At 40.6% G+C, this 12061-nt stretch overlaps 1 long non-coding RNA gene across 1 annotated transcript in view; it reads left to right on the top strand.

The window, feature by feature from the left end:
- Positions 1 to 7846, top strand: part of LOC125696446 (uncharacterized) — a 108795-nt gene extending 100949 nt beyond the window's left edge. The window contains exons 2-4 of the long non-coding RNA XR_007378346.1: positions 978 to 1115; positions 2719 to 2887; positions 6011 to 7846. This is a non-coding gene — a long non-coding RNA (uncharacterized LOC125696446). The remainder of the gene's footprint in view (positions 1 to 977; positions 1116 to 2718; positions 2888 to 6010) is intronic.
- The last annotated feature ends 4215 nt before the right edge of the window (positions 7847 to 12061 follow it).

Genomic DNA, 12061 nt, shown 5'->3' on the forward strand with positions numbered 1-12061 from the left:
TTGATGGAAAATGAGTGCCGTGGTAGCCTAGCAGTAGCCAGAATGTTCTGTGGTATGTTTGTGTTTTCTGAGATGTAGACTTTATTCATAAGCTGGAAGTATGAATTCTCAGTGCTTTCCTATGGTATGGGTGAAATTGATTTTGGATTGCCAGGAGCACAGACATGGGTGAATGCAAGCCTCCATCCTTGTGTACTTTCTATGTCTTACCATACTCCTGGACCATTTTCAGATTTTGTTCTCCTTGGAGACTGACAATCAAAACAACACAAACCAGCTGCAATAGTCTGGGGAGCCTGAGTTTAAACATTTATTTTTAATATGGGATCAGTTGAACAGGGATTAGGGATTCCAGGATCAGATCCACTGACAACACTGCATTCCGAAAACTCTCTGAACTGAAAAACGTTGAGAGTTTGGATACAGCAATAATTTCCTTGCTATCTGCTACCAAAGCAAATGTGACATCATGCAGTGGCTGTCTCTGACTTTGCAAACCTGCAAACCTTCATTGATCAGTCATTAGAAACAATTTTTTACCAGTTGCATTAAGTCCCTGCAGTGACACTGTGTATCAGTATGTATGATGTTACGTGAGGTAAACGAGTTATTTTCTTAATCCCATCATTTAAAGCTGTCAACCCAAACCTCAGTTTTGATATTTTCCTTCTCTTACACTGAGACAGAAGTTTCTCAGAGAAGTGTTCCTAAAGTGAATGTTTTAAAAAGGGGAACATCTAGAGTGAGGAATTGTGTAAGTGCTCAGTTTTTCAACAGCAGTGGAGGAAAAAAGTGACTGGAAAATCAATGGGGAGTTGCTGGAAGTTCTGTATTTTTTAAAATTGGGTTATTTATTTGGTTTCTTATACATAGATTTACATGCTTGTCATTAAGTATGAAATATTTGACCTCAAGTAGTTTGTGAATTCTCCCCTATTAGTCCTGATTAGTGCACATTTGTTGCAAATTTTTTACAGGAGAATGAGGAATATCTTCATCCTTCGTGCTGCTGCAATTTGAGTGAACAGCTTTATGATTAAAGAGTCTTATCAGTTTTGGAGGTGAAATGGGACCTCAGCGATTCAAGGGGAGAAAAGTAGGAAAGTCATAAAAAGGTACGCAGGGGAGATAGGAAGGGTGAAAGACAAAAGCTAAGTTGATATATCAGTGACATAAAATGAGATTAACATGACTATTTTTCATTTAAGTTTAGTGTTTGATCACAAATTAAAGACATAAGAGCTGTCTCGGCTTTAGAATCAAAGGAATTTGCCCTTTTTTTTCTTACTTTTTTTTTTTTCTTTTTTTTAACTGAGAAAGTCAGCAATTTAACTAGTGGCAGGGTTCCTGGCCAGAAATGTTATCCCAGATAGCATTTAAGAAGTTGAATCAGTCATTCTGGCAAGATATTTGCAGAACTAAAATACTTCTTCTCAGTCGTCGTCTTTGTTATGCTCAAGTGGTTTCTGATGAAGGAGACACAGACCAGGTCAGCTTCTAAGATCCAATACCTTTGAGTGCTCATTGACTTCTTGAATCAGCACCTCATACCGTATAGCTCTGGTAATCGGAAACCAGCAGGTGAGTAATGGGTCACTGAAAAACTTGCACTCTACTGCTCCAATGGATTTATTAGGCAGGCTGATTGTCTATGCTGTGCATTTGATAAAATACAAATAACAGGGCATTATCACAGCACCTTTGCTCTTACTGTAATAGCAGATAAGTGGCTCTCTTTTGCAGTGGCGTTTGTCCATAAGTGTTCCAGAAAGGTGATCTATAATGCCAGTGCGCCAAGTCATGACAGCAATATAGCCCTCAGACATTAATTCTGCAGTCTTTTATGCTAATAAGTATAATTTCTAGGCTACTAGAAAAATGTACATTAAACATAGCTAATTCAAAGCCATTCAGCCCTACATTCCATTGGCAGCGAGATGCCATCCTGAGATCCCTCTGCCAGACTAAAACACAGGTGTAACCACTTGTGGGCCTCCATGTGCTGAGAGAATCGCAGTGACCTGAAACATGAGAGAAAGAAATTCAGCAGGGTCTTGATCTTTGGCTGATCCCCAAAACAATGTTGGCACATAGATCAGGTCTGCAATATGCGCAGGTCTTATTGAGGTGGAGAGTGTCAGTTATTAGGAAGGGGACAGAGAGAAGTGAGCTGTTAACAGCTGCTTCTGCAAAGCTCAGGTCCCTCCTCAGTAGCACTGCAAATGAGGTAACAACTGGGGTCAGTGTCTGAGCATCTCCATCATATTCCGCTGCCTGGGCTCTTGATTATTGAGAAGATACCTCTGTGGTCCTTGTTTTTGTAGCTACTTTCTTGAATTTGGAAGTCAAAGTTTCTTTTCTCAGTGCTTAAGTTTGGGCTGCTGTTGACCCTTTAGATAGACCCTATGATTTTGGCTGGATTGCTTCTGCCAACATGCTTAATAATTTGCAGTTGAAAAACAGTGCAACAAAAAGCCATGCTGGTAGAAAAAGTAGCGAAGAGGGGAAAAAAAAGGCAAAAGGAAAAAAAGCAGTGTTCAGATGACATTTTGAAATGCCCTGAGTGCTCCACAGGAAGACTTAGAGGACCCTCTGGTCTTTCCAGCATGTTAAAAAGCAGGTTTAATGGACAGCAGGCTGAGAGTCACTCAAATGATGAATTGAGACAATGGTTATCTCCAAACAACTCATTTGCTGTACCTTTTATCTTTGAGGCAGTGATGCTTTTGAGAGGATCTGCGGATGGCTGCCATTTATCGAGACAGATGAACTCATTTGCAGGAAAAGGAAAGGCAGAGATACAAAGATTGACATTTCTACTGTGTGGTTTGAAGCTATAATGTAAAGCTCGGGGTCCCTCCTGTCCATGGAATGCTCATCTGCTGTGGTGAGTGAAACACTGAATGCATTTGGAGAAAAAGAGCAGCAAAAGGCTGATGGGGATTAGTTCTCGTGAATCCATTTCTTTGCAGAAGCTAAAAGAGTGAATGCCAGAGGACTGCTGACATGCTGTGCCATGATAGTCACTCTTGAAAGTCAGATTTATTGGCATCAGACCTACTTTGAAGGGTCCTTCCTGGCTGAGGCTTGGATTAGATGTGTGTGGTGACAGGCTGCAGATGTGTGTAGGCAGCTCTCAGCTTCATATGGATGCTGTGGGGCATGGCTAAGTTTGCAGAACAGGACCATCCCAGATAATGATAGGGAAGGAGAGTCAGGAGGATGGAGTGAGGTGGGGAACCTCAAGAGAGGGTAGGGAGAGGATGGAGGGAGAACTGCAGAAGAAAGATGAAAAGTAGGTGGCAAGAAACAGTTGGCAGGAAGGGAAGGAAAAGGAAAAGAGCAAGAGAAATTCAGGAGTCATTGTTTTGGGCTGGATAGGAAGGTGGGAGCAGGGCTAGTTTAGCACATAGGCAGGAAAGGCTGCTGCCAGCAGCTATGCCAGTGATAGCCAGCCAAGAGAGTCACAGTCATTTAACTGAGAGGATGAAGGTGGGCCTGGGGGCTGACATTTACCAAATTAAACTGAGCAGAGTGAAGGAAGGAGAAGGAAGGAGTGTTTATGTATAAGAACACAAGAAAAAAACAGTTGTAATGACTTATCTGAATCATTAGCAATGTTCCTCCAGGTCATTCCTGTGCTGTTCAAAACTTGGAGTCCTTTACTTGTTTCTCTATTCCATATTTTCCTTGTCATTTCATAGCAATTTATGTCCTGCTCATGCAATTTTGATTCAGGTAAACTTCCCTTTCAGTCTCAAATTAGTGGAAGTTTTGCCTGAGCAATGGGTGAATTATTTAGTTTTTAGAGCTATTATTTCAAGCATTACAAAGCCATTATTTATAGTAGTCAGTTTGTGTGTATACCTGACTTTGTGTCTCACTGGAATTAAAAAAGGGCACTCTGTAAGGGACTGTAAACCAAAGCCTACAGAGCAGGAGGCACATCTGCTCTTACAGGGCTTTGAGAACTACCAAAGAGCAGTGCTTTTTAAGAAGTAAGTTCTGCTGGTAAAGATAATTATTTTAAAATGAATTTCTAGTGGTTGTAAAAATACTGACATTTCTATGATCAACAGAATTGTGGTTGACTGTTCTTAACCGAGTGAAATGGCGTTTGGTTTAGATATTTTTAGTTGCTTCCTAGTTGACTCGACACTGAAAAGGCAGTACTTCATATTGTGAACACGTACATTCCAACTTTTTCTGTGATGAAAGACATAAATGCTGAAGACTTCTGAAGTGACTTCTGGTGGGGTTGAAAAAAATTGGAACACTTTTTGAACTGCTTTATCATTGTGATGCGAAAGAGGTTTTGCTTTGCTTTGCTTTGCTTTCCTCTTGGATGTCTGCAATTCTACTGCCCTCAGTGTGTGAAGTGCTCCTTGTGACTGTGTCCTTTGCTGAACTTTTCAACTGTGCCACTGACATTGAAATATATTTCAGATTTTCCTCTGACTGTCTGCCAGCAAATTTCCTTCTATGTTCACCTGATACTGAGGGGTTGAATATCTCTCCATGAGTTGCATAGTTCATCTCACTGTTTCTCTAATTTAGAGTACCTTGTTACTTTTAACTTGTTTTGAAGACTTTGGCATTTTCCCTCATTATTCCATCTTCTTTCATAGCTATGTTCATTTGCCTTAAACCTGAATTGTGTCCTGTACGTGTTACAGACATTAAAAAAGCCCTCTGATGTTACATCTGTTGCCTTGTCCTTGCCAACCTGTGATTTGGAAAATGACTGATAACATTTTTTTCCTGACAGTTTAGGTCTTTATATATCAGCAGAAGTGAGTCTCTTTTCTGGCTCAGAATCTCACTGCTAAGAGCAGAGACTTTATGTTTACTTATTTCTTTATTTTCATTGTTTGGTGCCATCTGGATATGACTTATTTCATGTAAAAAGAAAAGAAGCAATCTTTGCAATGAAAGAAGACCTCTGGATGGACCGTGATTACTATCCAGAATATTTTGAGAGCTAATAAAAGCAGCCAAGGTGCCATTTCTTGATAATACTTTTCCTCTCCACACATGCTTCTGAGCTAATCCAGTGCTCTGAGCAGAGTGCTTGTACGTGAAAAACAGGAGTTCTTCCTTGTCGCAAGCCTTAGCAAACTGCTCTGCTACTCGTGCCTGTGAAATGCATTTCATGCCTCACTCATCTGTTACCTAAATGAGATGTGAAAGCAGTTCCCACCTCATTTACATTTGTGCTGTTTTATAGAGCAGCGTAGATGCAGTTCCCCTGGAAATAACAAAATGAGGTCAACCCCGGCCTCTCCTTGGGCTGAATCCATGCAGCCTGAGCCTTTCAATTCACTAAACTGGAAATGAAGTCTGTTTCTCTGAGCAAGTTACTGTGAAACACCAGCGTTCTCCAGCATGCAGCAGTCACCCGTAGTTTCTGTACTTTACCAGGCTGTAAGCTGTCCATGCTGGAAAGAAAAATAGAAGCTGTGCATTTGCATGAGTTATCTGAGCCAAAGGGGATTCCTCCTGCACTGAGCAGAATGTCCTCAAGGTGAATAGGCAGGAAAACAGTCTAAACTGATATGAAAATGTGATGAAAACAGGGGAAAAAGAAAAAAAAAAAAAAACAACCCAAAAATCAGTGCTCCTGTGCTACCCCTCCCTTAGCTGAGTTTGCAGCAAATGGTCTGCAGGAGCATGGCCAAGAGGCAGAGGGCTGCCGAGGGACCAGCACCTGCACAGCTCTGGGAACCCTGGATGCTGCATCCAAACCACTTCTTTTCAGTTTTTGAACATTATAAATGTATAAATAGCTGCTTAAGAAAGGACACTCAAGGCCCTAGAGTATAGTCGAACAAATTCAACCAATTCAACCACTTCTGTTCTTTCATCAACTGAATCTTCGAGTTGTAAATAGAGTGGCAATGTAAAGCTTGCAAGATGTCAGCTGTATTTGGCATCATGCTAATGCCTCAGAAGACACAGACTGAAAACACTAGCTTTCCTCACGTGATACCTTCCTTTTTTTTCCTCCTAGCGCTCTCTGCTGGTTATGGGATCAAGATGCCTTGGCTGGCTTTCACCTCACATAACTCTGAGAGCAGAAAATAATCGTGTCCACCTGACCAGTCACCCTCATGAATGAAAAGAGCTGTGTTTCAGTAGTGTGGCTATTTTAAACAAATTCTTTCAGAAGATGCAGCATGATATACAGGTGCCTCTTTCCTCCTGTTGACTACAAAAGAAATTAACCTGCAGTTACGTATCCTGAGGGTGGGTGAAATGAATCTTCCTCCTTTTTCTGCTGAAGGAATGAATATGTTGGGATAAAGGAAAAACTGCTCAGGTTTCTATGGCAAATGCACTGCAGGCTGGGGTCACATCTTCTCAGTGTCCTGTACCACAGATGCTAATGGATCCCAGCTCATTTAATAACTGCAAGAAAGGCAGATCAGGGATGCCAGCTCATAAAGAAGGAAGCAAACAAAGCAGGCTGTCTTGGCTCCCACCATGTGACAGCAGAAACACTATTGGCCAAGTGGAAAAAGACAAAATCTGTTGAGGAAGAAATGCTATTTTCAAGCTTTATAAGAGGAACCGCAAACATTAAGAATAAACAAACTGGAAAGTAGAAAATATTGGGTTTGTTCCCCATTTAGTGTTTGCAAGAATGACAAGATGGAACATGCTGGACTTGCTGGAGATGTGTGAGACTACAGTGTGCTGAAATACTTGTCTTACAAAACTCGTGGGTTAAATCACTATATAAGCAAGATAGCTTTGAGTAGATTTCTTCTAATGGGTGGCTCTTTGGCTTTGTTCTGTATGGTGCTGCATGTCCTCTGACAGTGCTGAAGGTACCTGGAGGGTTTCACAGCATCCTTCTTTGTGCTCAATTTTTATGTGGTGGAGGGAACTGTTTCATTTCTTACATCATTCGAAGGCATATCAAATAACAGTATTTATGCATTTTTCTCTCTCTGCAATTATATTTTCACATTTTCCTGTTACTATGTTCCTGCAGATTCTATAGCTCACAGTCTGTGAGGCATCTGATTTGTGCCACAGAAATGTTGCATACAGGGATTAACACAGTTCAGAGCAGATGTAGGGGAGCTTTCAGTTATGTGGGCAGCTGTTTGGGTTTCTTCACTGGAGAGAAGTACCAGACTGACTGCATTTCTGACAAAATACACACCCTCCGCCTACTTTGCACCTTCCTGCAATCTTGTCAGGATTGGAAAAATCTCAGCCTAAGATCTTTTTCTAGCCCCTGCCATGCAAAATGCATCAGTTTTGTACTTAGCTTCACGTTTCTGATATATTTTGCTTCACTTTCACTTTATTGAGTATATAACCTGAAGGATTTAAGCTGTCCCCACCTATGCTTCTTTCTGCAGCCTTAATCTTTGTAGGAAAAGCCCTGGGAACAAACCAGCCCTTCTGTGTGTAACTGGAAACTTGGGGTAAGCAGCAGGGTATTCAATGATGAGAAAAATTTCTCCAAGGCCATATTAGTGTGTGTGGATGAACCGGGAATAGTCACAGTGAATCCTGAACCTGAGAAGTAAGTGGAGTTTCTAAGTGTACAGTGAGAAATCTGACTCTCTTTAAAAGTACTAATAAGAATACTTTGTGGATTGAAAAGATGTCCAAGAGCCCAGCTGTTCTTTATCTAATTAATAGAGAGACTAGATTTATTAACTTCTGGGGTCTTGAGATTTGTATTGCAGGCTGGTAGGCTGACATTTCTGTAAGTGTTTTGATCATCTGTGCAAAGGGCTGAACGCCTTGTTGATGGCTGGTGCACTAAGTCCTTTGCAGTCATTTGTAACCTGACCGCATGCGCAAAGCAGTGCTTGGTAATAAACCAGGAGAGCTATTGGAAGTGGCAAGGAAATGGTCTCTCTGGTGCCAAACATGACATAGGGTCATCTTTGTGAATGTTGGGCAGAACATCTGGAAATAAATGGAACTCATGATGAAGACTTGTTGATTTCTTTTAAGGATTTACTTCTTTCTAATGTTTATAATAATTTAAATCTCATCTTAGTCAGTGGTGAGGCAAACCATGCACAGCGAGATCTTTTGTTTTCCTTCCATTATGTCAGTCTATTCACAAACTTCTTGCACATTTTGTCTTCAAAGTTGTTTCAGGTCAATGTAATTCAGGCAAGCAGTTAGGTAACAATTTCCTTGGTTTGATAGCAAAGTCGTCTAAATGTTAAAGCTTAACGCTATGAAAGAACTTCACTCGGTGTACTCTTCAGGTTAGTGTAAAGGTCAAGAGTTAGTATCATGGAAGAGTTCATGTTGGTCTGTGGCAAAAAGTTTATTGAATTTTTCTTTAGCTCCCATTGCTGCTCTCAAGTCTGCCAGGCCGCTGCACTGGATTCTTGGAGCAGAGTGAGGCATGGTTTGCACAGACTCTGTCCAAACTGAAAGCTCCTGAGCTCTAAAGCTAATCAGACTTGAGATCCAAACATATGTGCTGAGAAAAGTGTGTGAAGACCTCTTAGAACAGTCTTGGAGTGCTACACCTTTACAGTAGGCTAAGCTGACAGCCCCACACTTGCTGACCCAGCAACTTCCATACAGCAGAACAGAGTGGAGAAAAAAGCAATAATGCAAAAAAATATGGGAGAGAGCTTCTCCTAAGTGGATAAGAGGACAAATGAAGATGCATTGGAGGCATAAGAACATTGGAAAAAGGTAAAGGGAAAGCCTGTGTTGCTTAGTTAACATCAGATAATTCTGATTTTGCCTGGGCAGAGAAATGCTCTCCTAGAATAATGATTTTTTTGCATGGATATTTGCATTGGAAAGATGTATTGTTTCTTGAACTTCTGAAACTGCTGTAAGATTCTCTTGTAAAATCCCATAAAGAACTTTGTATCTGATCTGAGGCAGAAGCCTTTGACCTGTGTATCTCCTGCCCATTATTCAGGTTTTCATAAGTTTGCCAGTTCAAAGAAGCTACCATGTACTTGACTTGTGAATGTCCTCTTGTTCTATCATAGTGAAGACATACAGCAATGCTGGCAGTCTATCCCTCTTGGATTCCCTTTGTACTCTACCCTAGAGGCAAAAGTTGTGCTGCCTGTGAGGCATAATGGAGAAAGGAGAAAGCTATAAAGTACACACAGATTTACAAGACTGGCATTCTTATTTTAACCTATCTGGAACTTCATGATCTCACTTTAAAGGTTACGGAGGTGCTCAGGAGCTCTGGAAAGTCAAAGACCTGAAGAACTGATTTGTTGTTTCCATCTGTTCTCCTTTTCTCAGTGTCTGCGACTCAAGTAGGCAGATCCCCAGCTAAACTGTGAAATGTCATACTCATTATCACAAGACTTACTGTTCAGATGACCATCTTAAGCTACCAGAATATTGAACAGTAGACCTATTAGCAAAAACGTATCATGCTGCATCAAGAACTTGGCTGTTCTTGTATGTGTCAAATGTTTTTCAGAAAGATATTGCTTTATTTTTGGCTATGTTTGGAGGAACAAGGAAGTGTTAACAATTTATTCACAGTGTGAGACAGATATTAATAGAATTTTAATGAACTCCTCTCAACAGGATTTGAAGATTTTTTTAAATCAAGTATTGTATGCAGTTCTGTTAATGCTATGGCAGTCAAAAATGCATGCATCATAAGAGTATGGAAACAACTGAACCACAATACCAGAGACAACAAGAAAGAGAAAGTAAGGAGACAGTTTCAGCTGGATAGCCCCAGATGCTCTGTCACTACCAAAGTCAAAGCAGTTGTTACCAGATATACAGATATATACAGGTATACAGGTATACAGGTATACCTGTATACAGGTATACAGATCCCATGTAATGGTGTGAACAGGTTGTGAAACACACGTTCATATATTGCTCCAGTGGAAGGGCTTCTGAATTTGGACTTCACCTTCTGTCTCTTTAAATAATTGATTATCAGTTCTGCATTTTTTAGAAATAAAATTAAATCATCTGCTTCCTACTGATGCTCTCTTAAAAATCTATGTTTTTAAGTACACAAAGAGGCACAGTTTCAGGCCTCCAGATTCCCATCCTTATACCTCAGTGACCTTAATAATGCCTCTGCCTAGTGAAGTGATAAAGAGAGGATGTACTTCTGTTGGCCCCTGCTCTCTGAAGTGAAATATTGAGACTTTCATTTTGTTAGTGAGAAAATCCTTGCTTTGCACTCTCTCATCTCTGACCCCATATTTTGTTACTGTACTGTAATCCTTTATTGGGCCACTGCTAGCTCTAATGCCAGCTTTTTGCAGGAGGAGCATGACATATGTATTTGAGGCAGGTTCTGAAAGGCTGAATGCCTTTCCCTGATAAAAGCATCCCTTTGTTAGTGGACAAGAACATAAAGGTCAACCATCACCAAATGCAGTACAAATGTACTTACCACCTGAATACAATAAAGATGCTGGTGACTTCTGCTCTATTAGCTCATAGAGTAGGTTTTTAATTAAAAATTTTCATTTCAATGCTGCGCAATGTGGAAGGACACCGCTTCAGGTGCAGGTCCTTCCCAAAAGAGCACTGATGATTCTGTGTCTTCTAAATCTTGGCTCCATTGTACAGTCCAAAATATTGCCTGCTTTTATTGTAGAATATGGCTCAGTTGTATTTTCTTTGCCCCTTAGTGAAGTCAATTCTGTGGATTTCACCCAATCCTTTCCTTGAAAAGTGAGCACATGGAATGTGCCATAAGATGTTTGAGAAGAGGGAGATGGGCACTCAGGCTCCTAAGAAAAAAAGATAAAATTGGTAATAGCGCATGGGTGCTATTGGTGTAAAACATAACATTGGTAATAGATTTGGTGGGATATATTGGGATATATTGGACTAACATATGTTAGGACTAATTAACTCAAATCTTAGTGTGTAACAAAACAAAGGGCAGTAACTGGGGTCAAATATTTCCTCACATGGGCAGTTTTCTCACATGTACTGCTGTCACCTGCTTTTGCTCTGTTAGACTCAGGTTTTCAGTATTGGCAGTTAAGGGCAAACTGAAGTGTAACAACCTTGCCCCTGTGTAAGGCTTTTAAAGGATCTTACTTTCAACTAAGCACTAATAATACTGAACAGGATTTACTAACCTCTTCAGGAAAACTTGTAGCTCTTAGATGTTATTCAGAAGAGGGCTCTGCTGAAGGCAATGGAAAAAACAGAATCCTTCAGGGTGTGAAGCCATCACTGCAAAATAGTGTAACGATGTCCTAAAGGGAAAGAATAAACACCGCAGCTCTGGTTTAGTTTGCTCCAACAGCTTGTGTTCTTAGGAGCATTTTCCATTTCAGTTTTTTAAGCTGTTATATTGGAGGGCAAGGCAAGTTCACTGTTCACATCTAGCAGGAACTGCTGCCAAAAGGACAGTTCAGTTTGATTCCTGACATTGCATGCTAGCAAAAGAAAAAAGGAGAGAAAGTTTTGATGGTTGTGAGGGAGCCTGTGTTTGTAGGAACCATTCCCTCTCCTTCTCCAAATTTTATTGCTTTCATTGCACAATGGTGTTATGTTTTACAAAGTCACAAGCAGCCTGTGGGATAGCTGACTTCTTTTATGGTCTTTATGCACATTTGCCTGCCTCAGGACAACAGAAGTTACAACATATTACAGCTGCACTTTGGGAGAAATGGATTATAGCCAGAAGAGACACCAGACAGCCCCCTTTTCCCCATTAGATTTGAAGAATCTCCCCTGCACCTGCTCCTGCTATGGACATCTGTGGTCCCACCAGCAGCACGTGAGATGCAGCCCTTCTGTCTTATTCCTCATTTGTCATGCAAGCCTCACTGATAATTATCCAGTCTATCCAGGCACCTGTGTGCATGCTCTTGCCCCTAAGATTTAAATCTGAAGTGACATTAAGAAAAAAAAAAAATCAATCTATTTTCTCTTCCTTCTCTTCCCCTCACCTATTTCTTTTTTTCATTTTATTTTTTTGTTTGTCGGTCTCATGTGCTGAATATTAAACAGGAAAACAAGTACATATATCATCTGGGGCTGAGAAGGAGCACAGGTGCACATACCAGGCAGCGAGCAAAACCAAACAATTTATTTAAAAGAT

Source organism: Lagopus muta, chromosome 7 (assembly GCF_023343835.1).
Source record: "Lagopus muta isolate bLagMut1 chromosome 7, bLagMut1 primary, whole genome shotgun sequence".
Lineage (NCBI taxonomy): Eukaryota > Metazoa > Chordata > Aves > Galliformes > Phasianidae > Lagopus > Lagopus muta.